Source organism: Corvus kubaryi, unplaced genomic scaffold (genome assembly GCF_017639235.1).
Source record: "Corvus kubaryi isolate FWS band 111438036 unplaced genomic scaffold, C.kubaryi_AGA036_p1.0 129, whole genome shotgun sequence".
Lineage (NCBI taxonomy): Eukaryota > Metazoa > Chordata > Aves > Passeriformes > Corvidae > Corvus > Corvus kubaryi.
In genome coordinates this window covers 277,322-294,491 of record NW_024580664.1, presented here as the reverse complement: position 1 = coordinate 294,491, position 17,170 = coordinate 277,322, and the positions used below count along the sequence as shown (strand labels likewise).

General features: G+C 40.1%; 1 long non-coding RNA gene across 1 annotated transcript in view; it reads left to right on the top strand.

The window, feature by feature from the left end:
- The window catches only part of LOC121663321, a 130,092-nt gene that overhangs the window by 58,303 nt on the left and 54,619 nt on the right, over nucleotides 1-17,170 (top strand). The window lies entirely within an intron of this gene.

Here is a 17,170-nt window from a genome sequence, read left to right as displayed (position 1 = left end):
GCATTTTACTTGCACTGTTTCTGTCTTGTCTGTGGAAATCTGAAATGAAAGAAAGCAACACTAGTATCCTCTAAGCCTTCATGATGACAAGCAAGTAAAAACTAACTGAAAGATGAGAGGTTTTTTCCTCTTAGCTGATGTAGGGAACTAAAACTAAAGTTTATTTTGATCTTTTAGTCTTCAGGAATAAACTAAAACAGTTATTCACAACTGTTTGGTTTTGTCTATGTTGCTATTTTTGTTAAATCTAAAGTTTTTGCCTACCAAACCTACTGAGAAATATAAGAACACTTTAAAATTCTCTGTAAGGTATGTTTTTTCCAAGAAAGAACATAAGATACAAGCAGAATGTTCATGGTTTTAAGGACACTGTGTGGGGGTGTATGTGTCTTTTTAGTTTTCAGCAAAGATTTTGGAAGGAAGTATATTATCGTTATACATTCTATAAAGATCTTTGCACTTCATGTATGGACTTTGTTTAATGAAAGCCTGGGAATTTCATGTCTGTAGACACACCTTTCTTTTCTTGCATAGCTCAGGGTGCCTAAAGCTACTAAAATTTATTCTAAGGTTCATTGGTAAGACACAAAGAAATTATATATAGACAAAATGAAAACACAAGACACATTTTGGAAATGTTAGATCCCGTAACTTTTAGACATGCTAGAGTCAAATGACTAAATGTGTAATTTTTAACAAGGATTTGATAGCAGAGTAGCAGTATGACGTTGGCAAGCAAGCTCTATTCCTTGTTTGGAGGTGGCTCATAGCTACCATGTGTATAAGGGTGGAAGTTTTAGCAAGGATTTTTAGCAAAGTCTGTTAAAGTCGGAGCTGACCACCCTTTCAGTTTAACCAGGGCCAGCACTTCTTACTGAAGCAAAGTTAAAGCTAATGGAGCTGATTTATTCAAGCCAATAATCTAAATGAAAGCATTAAGCCTGTATAAAAGTACAACTCCAGGAGAGGTAGATAGCACTGTGTGGTGTTAAGTCTCCACAACATGTCCTGGTATGGCTTTGTGTATCAGTTGCTCAGAACTGTGAGAAGTCTTAGCGGTTTTGGCTGCACTTTTCCATTGCTGATGGAAAACTTGAGGTGGAAAACTTCGACAAACAGCAGCCAAGTGATTGAGTCATTTCTGAAAGGAAAGCTAAGGGAAGAATATGTTGCTTTATTCCTTAAAAATATTATTGAAAGTTGTCTCTGTTGTGTTGTAGTGTGGCCTAGAAACTGGGGAAAATGACAGAAGGAATGGGAGGCAGCTGGATGACAGAGTGGGGAGTCATGGAGATGGTGCAAGAAGAGGGAGAGAATAAAGAGGGAAGCTGAGTCTGGAGAGAAAAATGGCTTGAGATGATTATAAGCAGGAACTTCAGTAGGCAAAAAGGAGGACAGGTGGCCACAGGGATGTAGAAGAGAGTTCACATGTCAAAGTCAAGGATCGAAGCTGCTTTGGAGAAACCCTGACAGAAAGGGAGATTGGGCAGGGTCATTGAAGACAAAACAGGATCCAAGTAACTTGTACACATCTGAGCAAGAAATCGGGAGGATATTCCACCTGGGAGTTGTTGGGAGAGCAATGGCTTTGGAAGGAAGGGAAAGGAAGAGAGCTGAGAGTGGCTTATCAAGGGCAGTGGGACTGATACAAGAGGCTTGCTGGAGAAAGAAAAGTTGCTATTACAGAAAGCCTTATGCATGCATAGGACAGATAAGAAGTGCTGTGAACAAAATCCAAAAAGAGTGGGTGGAAGTTTTACCTGTCAGAACACATTCTTCTTTCTGCTATCCCTGAATTACCTTTTCCATCAGCCACTAATGGTAGTAAATGTCACCTGAAAAAGCAAATATCTTGCAACCTCTTCTGCTGGTTTACTGGCAGGAAGGCAGCTTATCTGGCTCAGGAACATGGGCCTGTGCTTTGGGTCCTGGAGTCTTGGCTCATGGATGGTGGTAGATACTTGTGACAGGCACACAGGAGTTGTAGTGATTTAGTTCTGTTCTGTTCCGGCTTTGATTTGAGAAGAGAATAGGAAATTATACTCAAAGACGCAAATCAAATGCCTCAAAGTTCCTAAGCAGTACAAAAGTCTGCTCTGAAATCAGACAGAATAATTTCCTAATGCACTTTCTTTTCCTCTGCCTCCCTACTGAATTTATTTCATGATACTCCCATGACATGATGGGGCTTTTGTATCCTCTCTTTATCTGCACTAATTTATGACTGATGTGTGCAGGAGCTGATATTTCAGAGTACTCAGTGTTTGGTACTGCTGATACTCAAAGTAAAGCATCCACATAAATCAACTACAAGCTGACTCTTTAGCTCTGCTTCAAATTACAACCCACAATCTCAAGCCACATATGGGAAGATAAGGAACATGCAGTTGCTAAAAAATAGTGAAAAGTGTGATTTAAATGGCCTGTCTGGTGCTGCAGAAGAACTCCATGACAAAAAGCCATGTTCATTTACTTTCATTGTGACACCTTCTGTTTTCTTCAAATTTACCTTTTATCACTTGCCAATTTTTGCAACAAATGATATAGAGGGGAAAAAAGAGTGTCCAGAAATGTAGCCTTCATCTCTACATTGTCTGGATTTTGTCCCAGAGGAAAGTCATGTAGTAAACTGAGTAAGGCAAGGGCCCCAAAAAACTGTTATGTAATAATATATTTTAAGAACTTAACTCAGTGTACAGATAATCCTAAACTCAACATCATGTCATAAACTCAGGTGCTTCTGGAGACTGGCAGATCCTTAGAAAAACAGGCTTAAAGTTTTGGCTGGAGAGCTTTGTGAAAACCAGGCCATGCCCTATAATGTGTCCTTTGCTGTTACTGCTACAGGAAGATTGGAATAAAAAATAATTACATGAGTCTCTGCTTTTATTTTGCAAGTGCATTATTAAATGTAAATATACTCAGAAAAATCTCTTAACCTGAGACCAGAGTTTTCTATAATTTTTATTCTTATGTTAAATGTGTTCAATTTACCTAGCCTAATGACTACTGCCTCTGCTTCCCATCCAGCAAATTCAACCTACGCCATACAAAATTAAGCAATAATATTATAGGACCATTCCAAGCTGGGTTTTATAAGAGTGGACAAGTGCTGGTACAGCAGGCATGTTTATGTATTTGCTCCCACATTCCTCTTGGAATCTGAATCGTCCAAATGCTGTTGTTAGCTGTGACTCTTTTGACCTGATGTGCCCCATGTGGTTGGGTTGGTGCCTAAATAGGGATGGTAGTTCTGCTCAGCACCTGAAGAAAGCGTACTTTTCCTTAGCACATTCCCAAGTCTCACTCCAGTGGGCAACATACTCCTGCCTGTGGCAAGACAGCGGTTTTTGGCTTTGTCCTGTAACTTGATGCAGTGGGAGGATTGGCCATCTCTCCCAGCCTGTTCTTGTGGAGCTTTGGCCCAGCCTGGCCACTGTCAGGAAACGTGAGTCCCGTGGTCAGAGTTGTGGCAGCTGGCCTGTTAGTGGAGAGAGAAGACTAGAAATAAATTTTCTCCCCTCCAGCTGATTCATCTCTGCCATTCCACTGAACGAAACATTTTATGAATGTCAATTAAGCTATGAAATAACCCCTGAACACTGGAAGCAGACAAGTAGAGTATTCAGGTATGCATGCCTGAGTCACTGCATGCATAGAGTCACTTCAGTACCTATAATTGTACTTTAGGAGGTGAACACCTGAGGGAAAGTCATTAAGAAATTACAGTTATGTAGATAAACGTCATGCTTTGTTTTTAAATGTGCAATGCATTTAAAGCAAAAAGGTGCTGAATTGTTAGAATGGCAGCACTGTCTGCTCAGAGTAGGAGGGTACAGAATATTTTTTCTGTAGTTAATTGGTAAAAGTTTTGTATTTTTAAAGGGGGGGGAGCGATTCAAATGTAAAAGGGAATTATTTGAAAGACAGATCAGAAACAGGGAACTGAACCACAGGACTAAGAGGTCACAGGAGAGGAGTGAGTGTGGAGCATAGAAGCCTCAACAGGGAGAACCAGGGGAGGATGGATTTATAGAAACACTGTCTTTTTTTCCTAAGTGGTTTTTCTGGTTGGTGTTTCTGAGCTACCTTCCTCAGACTCTTCAGCAACGGTTGATAAGCCTGATGGAATTTGTAACACTTGTGTTACAAATTACTGGTTCGCATAAAGAGGATAAGTGTTTAACAGCAGCACATCGCTTTTGTGTGGGGAAACCTAATCCAGGTATCAAAACATTTGGTCCTGAAGGAAATACACTGGCCTTCACTTTTACCTCACCTGCTTGCATTTCAGAACAGTGTTTGGATACAGCTTTGAGATGCATGAAGCACATAGATTAAAGCATATTCCCAAGGCATAGATTTTCATCATAGCAATGTGAAAACTTACAGCCAGAAGTGCTTCAATAAAGCAATACCAAATGCAGAATTACCTCTGTTGTCTTCCAGTGAAGTTACTGCACTAGGAGAAATTTGATCTTTTGCCAAGAAGGTGCTGACTCTGTAACTGTTTCCCAGTCATCAAACTTTGTGGGTGGGAATTTACCCTATTGATGTATTTTTATGCCAGGTGTCACATTCCATTTGTGAAAGACAAACACCTGTAACCTTAACAAGGCTGGTTGCTGCTTCATTGCTCTTCCTGACAGTGGTGTGATCCTGTGGTTTGTGTGTCTTTCCATGGTTTAAGAAAGACCTTTCCTTTAAGAAAGACCATGAACAATGATCACACTTCAGAAAAGCAGGTAAACAAATAAACAAGTACTCAGTGGAGGACAATGATATAGATCTCTTTAGCTTTTACTTTAGTATTTTCTTCTTCATTGGCAACTTTATTCTATTGTAATTTTATAAGCAGCTTGTAGGAATGAACAGAGACTTAGGATGTCCCACGAGCATTCTGCCTATGTGAAGAATGTTCACTATCAGTCAAATGGTTGAAAATAAAAGGAAACCTTGTACTGATCCTCATTAATATGTAATAAGATGGACTGTCTTTTTGTCTTGGAGACACAGACCACTTTCTCCTGTAATAGACAACATCAGCAAAGAAGAGAAAACTATGTAGGAGCAGCGGTGTATTTGCCATAACCAGAATTACTCTGAGGCAGTGGTGCCTGTGCTTTCAGCCTGGGCAGTCACATGGCTTCTGATAACTGTGTGATAAAGAAAGGTGTGTCCCTTCCCCTGTCAGAGAAGTGGCCATGTATATATGTCACATTCTCAGAATCTACCTGCCCTGTCACCTAGCTGCCATATGTGCAGGTTCATGTGAAATGAGTCATGGCTGAAGGCTGCGTGTGTGTCCTGTTATGCGGCCACGCCGGTTTGCTCTGTCCTGTGACCACTGCACAGTGTGTCCTATGGCCAGAGGTTGCACATCTGTCTTGGAGGATGTGCCTCCACAGTCCCACTGTGCACCTTTCTTGTGGCATGGTGAGACCTGCCTTTAGGCTACAGGCAAGGTGAAGGCACACAGTGGAAAGTCTGTGACACTTTTAGAAGAAGTGGTTGGTTCAGGCTGCCCAAGTGATCACCTGATTTGTGGCTTGCTGCCTCTCTGCACTTCAGGGACACTGTGTGAAATGGTGCTAAGACTGGGCTGTGGCCTGGATGAACTGCTTGGCGTGCTGTGTTCAGCTCATGAGCTCACCACCCCTGCACTAAAACTACTCTGACTCACTAGCTAGAATTTCATCCATTGGTGTAATTAAAAAGTAAAAAGAAATTAAGCAAGGTTAATGAGAGTTCTTTAATAATCTCTGTAGATATGTCTAAACCAGAAATACAAAAATAATTTCATTTTAGAATAAGCAGACTTTATTTAATTGGAGTTTCAAAAGTGACTATGTTTTGAAAACTTAACAAGCTGGGTTTAACCGAACACCAAATTCCAAAGCAAAGGTCATGACTTGTTATTAAACACATAGTCTCAATATTTTTTCTCATGTTAGGAGTGCAAACAGATGTTTTGAAGGAGTAACACATTCAAGTTGTTTTGTAAACAAGAAACTGGAAAGAGAATGCCTGTCTGTTTTTGCCTTGTGTCTTCTGAGGAAGGAAGGCAGGCCAGCAAAGGGACATGTTCAGATTTTCCTGAAAGGGGGACTGACTGTGAGCAGGAAAACCAAACTATATCTATTACTTTCCTAGTCCTCTTGTCTCCTCATTTTACCCTGGATTCTGCTTGGATACATAAGAAGCTTGCTTTTTACTGTTCTAAATCCCAAATGTCACCTTGTTGTTATGCAAAAAGGCTACAAGTATATTGAAACCTGAAAAGCATACAGAGTTTGGGCTGATGTGTAGGTGCTGGACTCTCCTGATTTATCTGAATCATATTGGAAAATGTATCAGAAACTGGGAAAGACGTAGTTATTTAGTACACTTCACTTTGAAACCCTATCTGCAGACAGATTCACCTGGGAAACCGACACCCAGAGTCAGGCATTGGCTAGGATCTAGCAGAGTGCTTGATTGCTTGGAAGTTTTGGCAAAGCTTCAGACTGTTATCCCTTCCCCCAAACTGTGGGTCCATTCAGAGGCTGAGGATGGCTGAGCTCTGGGACTCTGTCTACTGTAACAGTAACTATAATAAGGATAAAGTGCTTGAAATCATGGAACTGCCTGCTTAAATGTGGTTAGGCCTAGGAATGATTGGATGGGTTTATGTGAAATAAAACTATCAAGAAACTTTGTAAACAAGTCAGTTCCCGTTTTTATTTTATTGCAAAGCATGCCTCTCTGGACTTCAAATTCTGCTTGGGTGGAAAGGTCAAAAGGCCAGGTGTGTTCTTAGGCTGTCCATTATTAGTTACTGGGATGGAAAGCCTTGGGATGGGGATCTGCTGGCATGATGATTTTCAGTCTCCTGCTCCTGGCTGCATGACACTGCTTCTTTGCTTATGTGACTTAGCTACCTGTATGCTGATTCAGCTCACTGAAGCAGCAGAGAAAAATCTGCTTTTCAATTACATTTTTTAGATTAGTTTTCTGCCTCTTCAGTAAGAAAAATTAGTTCATTGAAAAGCAGAACAAGGCAAGAAAAAAGACCAGATGACCAAAAATTGTATGAGACAGTTTGGATGCCCCTCCTCTTGTTGCTGTGTGATGTTAGATATACTCAGCTTGCCTTGACTTGGGAATTGCCCTGTAAGTATGATCTGTATGTTGATGTGGAGAAGGTGTTTTTCACTCATGCTTCTGAAAATAGCCACATGCCTAACTGCATGTGACATTCCCTTCAGACTTCTCTTTGTGTGAGGACTGTTCAGGTTAGCACAAATCCTTAGAGCACCATGTGTATGGATGCAAAAGGGGATATGAGTTAAACAGGATTATTTTGACAAACATGAACATAGAGCATGTACAGTTAAGCAGGCAGGAAGGAATGGGATCCTCAGAAGGGAAATAGAGAGTTGAGGCTAGGAACCTTTTAACTGGAGCATTAGCTTTGTTCAGAGCCCAAACTTTGTAGACAGACAAAGGTGATGTAATATTCCCAGGAGCTGGAAATTACTTCACCTTAAATGGTCATTTAACTCCCAGAGGAAATGTCTTCAGGTGAAATACATTTTGAAAATATTAGTGGGAGGATTTTGATTTTTATCATGACTTTTATTTAGAAGCCATAAATATAAAGCTTATTTCTGGCACTCCAGAAAATCAGTTGGGTTCCATAATGTCACAGAATTGATGCAGAAGATTGCTTCGGCATACCTGTTCAGTGGAAGCACTGGCATTAGAGATTAAAAATCACTTTCTTCTTTTCTAACAAGTCCTTTTTAACAGCTTGATAGGTATTGCTATGTGATGGCTTCAGGAAACTGCTGTTATAAAAAGCAAGGAATCCTTGTATCAGCTGAACCTGGGGATGGAGGGCTGACCCTACAGGGTAGGTGCTCAATGCTCTCCCTTGCTGGGAAACAAGTGCAAGAAGTGCTGTAAAAACAGAGCAGTCTGTTGCAGTGTGCCCTGACAGGCAGACTGTGTCTTGTAAGGATGATGCTCCCTAACTCTACAGGATGATGCGTGTCAGTGGATAACACTGACATTAAGTGGCAGAGGAACCTGATAATTCGTCTGAACTTTCACTGAAGATGGGATAATAAGTGATTTATTTGTATTTCTGCTCATTTAAAGTAGTGTGTAAGTATGGCAAAGAACTAGCAAGTTAAACTTTATCAATAATAACCTCTCCTCTAGCACAGATAGTTCTTCAACTTTTTCTGTAGGAGTGGGATACCCTACAGCCAATGACTACCATGAGGGCTGAGGTGACAGCCCTGAGCTGCGGAGTCATTTAGAGGAAAGCAGTGGAACTGGCTGTAGTACTGACAAATTAATTTCCACCCTCCGGAAAATATAATTGATTTCCCCTCTGTGTCTTTGGGCCAGGAAGAAATATGCAGAACAACGAGATTAGAAACAGATGGATTTACTGTTAAGTTAGGAGTTGGAAATCCTGCATTTTTTCAGCATTTTAGGAAGTGGAATCAAAACATTTTTCAAGTTCTTTGCACATTCAATGTTGCACTGCTCTGTACAGTTGATGCACATAAGCCTTTCCCAAATACTATAGACATTAGCAACATCTCTCCAGTAACTGAAAGAGGATACAACTTTATCAAGAATGTCAAGCATTTGTAGAAGCAGATATTTTGAAAACACACTAGCTTCACCTCGCCAGGTGGCTAAGTTTGCTTGATTGTGTTGACAGGGGAGTAAAGCAATACAATGCATTACGTAATTTGTTCCAGTAACCAGATGGGACTGGTTGGTACTGGCTGAGCAGACTAGGCTGTTCCTGCACCTTTCCTCTCACCAGCTTTTATCTTCATTCATCCTGTCTTCCCTTCTTTACAAGTAGCAGAAATGGCTCCCTTATACACTTCTTTCTACCTCTAACTCTGCTCTGAAATACTATGATCTTGCAATGACTGCAAAGCATTGTAGCTCAAGCATTACTGTCTGTCAAGAAAATCAGAAAAGTGGAGAAGCAGGAACATAACAGCAGGACAGGATATGCAGATGAGTCCTAGAAAAGCTGTCTCCCAGGAAGTGGAACAGGACCTGTAACTCTGAGAGCTCAAAGGGAAAGAGGAGCACAGCAATCTGACATAGGAGGCACTGCTGATTGCAATGCAATTGCTGACAGTGGAAACAGCCTCTATGTTTAGGTAGTGTCAGGCAGAAAAAGGTGTCAGGAAACAGGTAAACAGGCAAGGAAGGTGTGGCCACTTTCCTGTTTGCATCTCACTTACTTCTTTTGGCCTGACTGTTATGCATGCAGAAATCTGCACGACTTCTTTTATTGGGGTTGTCCAGGAGAGCAGTGAAGAGGCTGTGCCATTATCCACAATGCCCTGTGTCTCATTCAGAATAGGTAGTTCAGTTCCTTCTGGGGGGCCAAAATTTTTTTTGCCATCCTGTGTATCAACAGGGCCCTTTTTCATCCTCTGTCTTTGCATAGTTCTTGAATGTAAATAACAATGTAGGACACTGCTGCTGAGGCTGTGGGTTCAGGGAGAGGTCAGGTGGGGAGATGAACTGAAAGAGCATTGACTACCACATAAAAATAATCTTAAGAAGAATGGAACAGCGAGTGTCAGTTAAGATGATGGTGGAAGTATCCACCCACCATGGAGGAGAAAGAGATGAAGGACAGAAAAATTGTAAGTGCTTGTGCAAGGCAGTGGCTGTCAAAGTGAGTCCTGATATCCAAATTTTTTTCTGGGTCATTGTCATCCTGGCTGACTGTCAGCAGGGAATGAGGTATTAATATTCTAATTTCTTTTCAGCTTCTGGTAATCTCATATCTTCTCTGTATTAATAGGGTTTGTGTGCATGATGTAGAAGAGTGCTTAACAGCCAAGATCTACCTTCATCTGCACTAGATATTTACAGATAAAAGGTGATGATCTTTTTATGATGTGCCAGTCTTCCTCAGCATATTGCTCACCAATGCTACTGAAATGGGTCTTCTGCAGTAATGATTGGATTTAGCTTGATTCCTGTTTCTAGCCTTTTTCTTTATTTTAAATTATTATTTGATTGGCTTTCAAAACAGTTTCAGAAATCTCCTGCAGATTTGTCCTTGCACTGTCTGAGCACTCTGAATGCAGTGAGCTAAGGCTCACTGATAGTGGTGAAAATCAAACCTATTTATTTCTCTTGGGAGAAAGACGAAGCCAAGTAGTATGTGTGTGAGGGGAGAGTGATACTGAGGGGGAAGGACAACAGTTTAAGTGGTGTGTGCTGACTTTGAATTGTAGGAAACATCTTGCTTGGGTGGCACATGCATCTGATGAAGTCTGTGCTTCCAAATGCTCTAACTACCTATGCATATCAACCCAGCGTAATCTTTTGTGGGGTTAATAGCAGTAAATGTTCAACTTAGATTTTCCAGATTGTCTGGAGGTTAAATTTCTTTAAATCCCTTTGGGTGGAGGTGAAGCAAGTGCATAGCTTGTGCTGTGTGCTGTGACCTGGAACAGGATCTTGCTGGAATACACTAGCATGGGTGGCCTTCAGGAAGGAAGGCAGATGTTTATTGATATGAGGGGAGTGCAAGGAGTAATAGAGGGAAGTTTAAAAATTAACAGAAAAAACCTGCAGCTTTATCACTCCAAATAAGACCTTTCAGCTGTGACTATCAGTAAGAAAATCAAGAGCAGACCTGCTGCAAACCATGTCAAAAACCTACAAAGAGTAGTGATACTGGAGCATCCTAAAGTCTGAGCAAAACAAGTTTGCATGCCCAAAACTGCAGTACACTTGTACCGCTAATATGCGTAAGGTGAATGTAGAACAGCAGCTGTGCAACCCGCCAGTGATGGTGGGTGCTTGGAGGCACCTCTCAGGTGGGCATGGGGCTGGCCCTGGCAGCACTGTGTCCCTGGCAGTGAGGTGCCAGTTTGATACAGGACATCAGATCCTTAATAAGTGCTGGCAGAAGCTGAAGGAGTGGAGACAGGAGGCTGATGAGGGCAAATCAGTACTAGAGAAGGTTTGCTAAATGGAGAGTAATGTTAATATGTAAGAAACCAGAATACAGGCCCCGGGTAAGCTGGGTTTAGGACAGGACAGGCTGTATAGAGCCCAACAAGCTCACTTGCTGACAGGGACTCCCTCAGAATCCTCCCTCTTCGCACCCCTTTGCTGTTGCACCTGGTATCTCCATTTTACCCAGCACTGCCAGGTTTCTCTTGCTCCATGACTGTGCAGGTTGCCTAATGGGAGCATTAACTGCAGTGTTGGAGTTGCAGGGGGAAAAGTCCACGGATATGCATCTCCAAGTCAGGGCTTTCTGTGTTTCTTATTTTCCATACGCCCCATCCCATTTGCCAGTCTCCCGTGCCACAGGCCAACTTTTCCCCCCCTTCTCTCTTTCTTTTCTCCCAACCTGCAGTGTAACTTGTCTCTTCAATGATGGGCAAGATTTGCAAAGCTGAGATAGCCAGACAGGGTGAGAGGGATAGGGGATATTAATGTCTCCCTTGAAGAATCCTGGAAGTTCATGGTGACATGGAAGGGGTTGGCAAAAACATATTAGGTCAGTGGGTGTAGCCCCTCTTTTCTTGTTTCCCTTTCAAGTTTTTAGCCAGTAAGAATGAAATCTTCCTCTAAAATGTGAGGATGGGTCAGAAGTTGTGTTGCAGCTTCCCATACAGACAGGAAGACAATTACTGTTGACCAGAGTACTAGGTCATGCTTTCCTTGCCTAAGATGTTTTGAATTTTTTTTTATGTAGCTGACAGATGCTCTTTACTTACACTAAGCTCTTAAAACTGGCTACTTTCCATCTCGCTCAGAGCTATTATTAGCAGAAGCTTGGGAGCAGAGCAAATTTGATACACCATGAAAAATTGTGCAAATCCCTGTTTTTCTGTGTAGGAAAGCTGAGGCACAGAGAGGCTCAGTGCTAAAGGTTAAGCAGTGAATCGTGTACCAGAACTAAAATTAACCATGAATTTCTCATTTCAGGTTTTCTGCTTGCCTTATAGCTCATACAGCAGTTTTCCAGTGCTGGTAACTCCAGTGAGGTGGTTTTCGCTGCTTAAGGTGTATGTGTTTTCTGTCATTGCCTCAACCTGCCTCATATTTACCAAAGCTGAGTTACTTGGACTACTCACACAACCTGGACAGGTTGATATACGCTTGGTGTGGTTGCAAATCTTATAGGAATTATGTCCTCACGCACAGGATTTAACAGGATACTTTTTAGTCATTTGCAGGCTACAGCTTTTTTTTCAATATATGGTAAGCTTCTCAAATAAAAAAGTCTTCTGCAGCTAAGTGTGTTACAAGGAATCCATGTTCTTAGCAGAAAAGAGACACTATCCAAAACAATTGGATATTGGAAGCTAGAAGAAATAAGACTTAGAGAATAATATTTAAAATAATTCATCATGTAAATCAAACCTACTGGAAATGCATGTACAGGCTCTATCCCTGGACAGAAAATGTATTTCCGTTAGCTGAAATGTTGACAAACATAATCATTGTGATGAAATTTCTTGTGCACTATTTGTCCTTAATTTCAAATAGTTTAATCCAAATTTTTATTTCTGGAATGCAACTTTCATATCGTGCCTGTGCTACTGTTTGCAATCAAGTCCTGCAATTGTAATGCAATCTTGATAATATCTATTGGTTTTAGATGGCATTATCTGGGAGTTAGTAAGTTTTATATAAGTGTCCTATACTTGATTTTCGCCGAAGTTTCAGGACAATATTTAGGCACATGTGTGAACACTCTAAAATACTGTTTAGACGTCAGAGTCAATATGGTGTTATATTCAGGTTTTTTGAATGTATGTTGGTTTCTTAATGAGGCATTTTGTGCTATGCATAAACCCTGTGTGTCTAGTAAGAGACAGCATCTAAGAAAATAAATTTATTTTCCTTAATACAATGAGAGTAGTATCTGGTAGGTATTAGAGAACCTCTCTTCTAGTTCACAGAAATTAGATATAAAAAAGAAGAGTAACTTATTTCTCATGAAAAAGGTTTTTCCAATAAAATTTTCTAGTACTTTAGGACAGAATTCAAGTGACTGGTAATATTATGTATTTAGCAGAAGCTTCTTGTGGATTAGTTCATTCTGAAAATTCACAGTTTTCGCATTACTGTAAGTAACTATGTAATTCCTGTGTACAATACATGGAATCTCAGAGCTGTCTCAAGGGGACTAAATCAGTTTTCAATTCTCCAGGTATACAGTGGTAGTGTGATGTCTGAGCTACGAGACCACCATAGTGTCCTTCAGAAAGTCAGCTTGGGTGTCAACTCATTTTGTCACTTAGGTTATATAAAAGAAAGACTTTACAGAATGGAAAATTCAGATGTTGAAATCTCATTGACTTTCAGAAAAAAGTTGTGAACATAACTTCTCTTTGAGCTTTTTTACAAACCTGGGTGTGGAGTTCATGTACTTTTGTTTTCTTTCCCCCTTGCTCATATGATCTCTTTCTGGTGTTAATCAGAACAATTGTTCTCACATGGGCTGGTCCTGGAGGGTGATGAGTTGTTAATGGAATGGTGCATGTCATCTGCTCTAAGCCATATGCAGTATTCTGGGGTAACCAGGGATAAGTCCTCTGAAGTTGCTTTCCTGTTATCCTCTCTGTTTTCTGAAGTGGGCAGCCTCCTAAGCCTGTCCAAATAAACAGAATTGAAAAAGAAAAATACTTGTTTTGATGTCTGGGTGTTGGAGATGTATGTACTAGTGCTTGTTTTTCTTTTCCTGGGCATGATGAAATGGTACATTGTAGCTGCCTTATTTTTCTTGGCTGTGCTCCTTAGTTTCTCTTATGTGGATACAAAACAATAAAAAAGAACTTGAGCCACATAATATCTGAGAACTTCTCATTTAAAACATGTCCCAGTACACAGATTACACTACACAGTTGAAAAAGAAGACTTACTACTAGTTTAGTTGTTTTGATATAAGGTTTATAGAAAACAGTCTCACACTGAGTTTTCCTGGATATCTGGCATGCCTTTTTGTCTTCCTTTTCTTTCGGGCATTGTTTCCACCCAAATTGCTTTTGTTGAACCAATATTCAGTTCAACATAGAAAGACTTTGATCAGCACACTTGACGAACAGGCAAACAGCCGCTGAAGGAACAGGGACTTCCTGGGTTGGCTTCATTATTGGATCTGAGATGTTGTAGGATTTGGGTCAGTGTTGGAGTACCTGTATTTGTGTGGTTATGTCAGGCTTTCTTACCCTTGTGGTATTTTAAGTGTCATTCTCTGTATTTCTTAAGTGTCATTGTCGACTTAATCAAGTGCTCATGGCTTCCCATTCATGTCCGTGCAGGGCTTCTTCCATTGTGCTGTCAGATCTGTTTGGGCACTTGCACACTTAACAAGACTTATAATGGATCCACCATGCTGAAAAGAAACATTTATTTTTCTGGGTTCCTTTACAGAGGGATCAGCTGTGTGATCAAGTTCATTGCTTGATTGCTCAAACAGTTTGGCTGGCAGAACAGAGAGGGATCTAAGATGGAGAAGTTGTTCACACCATGTGAAATAGTGCTGTTGCCAGACAGGAAACCCAGCTCTTACTGCTCTGCCCTGAACTACTTGTTTTTTACACTCTGCAGCTGAGGGACCGAAGACGTATCTTGATGTCCTTTTCCCCAGATCATTCAGTCCTGCTTGATGTTGACTAAAGGGAAAAGGAATCCTGGTTTATGTTTTTAAGAATTATATTGCTTCACTTGCTCTACTGAAGAACCTTGGAGATTTCACAGTCCCTTAAATGAAAGGTGAAGTGATGTCCAAGAAATTCAAGCTTCCTTCATTTGCTGTTAGCAGTGGAATCCACCTAAAGGTGATGATGCAGCAGAGGAGCTGCTGGATAATATTGATGAATCTGCTTGGATGCAGGTTCTGAATTTTGTGGCAAGTGATAACATGCTAAATGGCCATATTCTCCATTATTCCTTGGTTTCTCTTGTCCTGCTATTTTTTTTTTTTTTCACGTTAGGCAGAACTGAAGGCCTAAGAGCCTTTTGACACTGAAAGACACTTAAAGCTGAAGGCTTATTTTCTCTCTGTTCCATAATCAAAATTGGAACTGAAGAAGGGGGGAGATAAAGGGAATATTCCAACATCAGAATTACATTTAATCATTCTGGTCAGTGGATAAGAGTTTAAAGATGTGATTAGAGTTTTAAATTACAGAAAGGAAAAAGAATAGAAGATGCATTTTAGTTGCTTATAATAAATGGAATAGGAAGATGGAAGGTTGTCTCAAATTTGATTCTATTCATTGTTCATCAGATAAGGTAGGAGTATTTGAGTTGATTTAAATAACATTTTTCCTTAGTGAATATTTCTGAAACTAATATATCCAACTGCACGATTTTATGTGCAAATTTCTTTTCCCATGTCAGCCTGATCTCTGCGGAAAATGTAGAATTAAGATATGACAAGTAAAACTATCATCCTTGAAGTACAGTTTCTTCCAGGGGTAAGATATGAGTCATGGTTGGACTCGATGATCTCAGAGGTCTTTTTCAACCTTAATGATTTTATAGTACCAGAAAAGCATTATTTTTCATACATTGTACTTGACACACAAAACCTCCTGGATTTATTTTACTTAAACATTTTTAGACACCTCTATGCTTGACTAAGAAAAAATATTTATGCAGCTAACCCTGCTGTATGCCTATTTGTAGTCCATTAAATGAGGCATTCATATGTAATTTTTAAACAGCTGATCTTTAGGGACTTCACAAGGACATGTACTTAATGCTAGATACCTTTGCAGTTGCATCCACTACATCTGTTCATACTGTTATCACACAGATGTGGGTCTTGTATTCTTGGAAGGATTTGGCATTTGCACTGTGAGGATCCCATGTTCTGAATTTCTCAATATAATGCACTGGCTTCTTAGAAATAAACCAAGGAACTGAAAAGGGAGAAAAGCATTTCATGCACAAGGTGGCAGATGTAATTTTGCTCATATTAACCATGAAATGGCACCTTATGTTTGTAATTAATTTTTTAAGGAATAAGTGTAATTCAGTTTTTTGTTCCCTTTTAAAATACCAGAACTACTATGGGTCTATCTAGAAGCCTGAGTAAACATGCAGTTTTAAGAAAAATAGTGGCTGCCTAAGGTTATCCACCTCTTGAGAATGAATTTGAAGCAGTTCTGGCTTTCTTTGTATCAGGGCAATGGATTACTTCATGTTCAGTTTGTGGTTTCCTATACTCCCAGCTTTTGTTTTTCAGAATTTTTGCCCACTGTGTATTTGTGCAATTAGTTCTCCCTGAGTGTAGTACTTTGAACTTACCATTTCTGAATTGCATCTCATGTTTTTTCAACACCATTTTGAAGTCTGTTTATTTCCACCGTGCTTCTTGCAACACTTCTCAGCTTGTTTTCATTTGAAAGGTGTTTTTGCTACATTAGCAGCCAAGAGTGTAATGGAAAGAGAATAAGATCCATGCACCTGTCTAACAGGAACTCCATGGAAGTACTCTTAGTGTGTGAAATTACTTAGAGGAACCTAGTGAAAATTACTCTTTGCATAGTTTTCTAACTTGTTTTGTGGTCAGCATACATTATCTGTACCTTGACAATAGTCACATATTTGATTATGAGCATGTTCTGTGAGACAGTATCAAAAGGCCTTATTAAAGCAATAGCTGTGTCATTCTCTGGGGTATCTTCTACAGCCGCAGGCAATTTTGCCTTCTAACTACCTTAAAAAAGAAATATTTCCTATGTGCTTGTTTTTCAGTTCAGCAGGCTATCTATTGAAAATAGGAGTGTTGATACAAGCATGTTTTGCTAGAATGAACAAAATATAAGGACTTCTTCAAAGACATATTTTTGTTTTATTAAAAAAATTAGGAACCAGTCAAATAATTGGGTAAATAAAATTCTTCTGCACAACCTAGCCTGCCTTGAAAGCTGCTGGTGCTTTAAAATCCAGATCTCTCCTTCAATTGGATACTTTGAGGTTTCTGAGAAGAGAATACTGGTTGTTTCCTAAGAAACTGAAAGGAAGTTAGAGCTTTAATGAGTGTGTCTGTATTACAGGATGTAACAAGAAAAGACTAAGTAACCATAAATTGCCTGCTTCAGAGGCATCTTGGAAGAACTTTGAATAAAGGTGTTGTTCACAACAGCTGCCA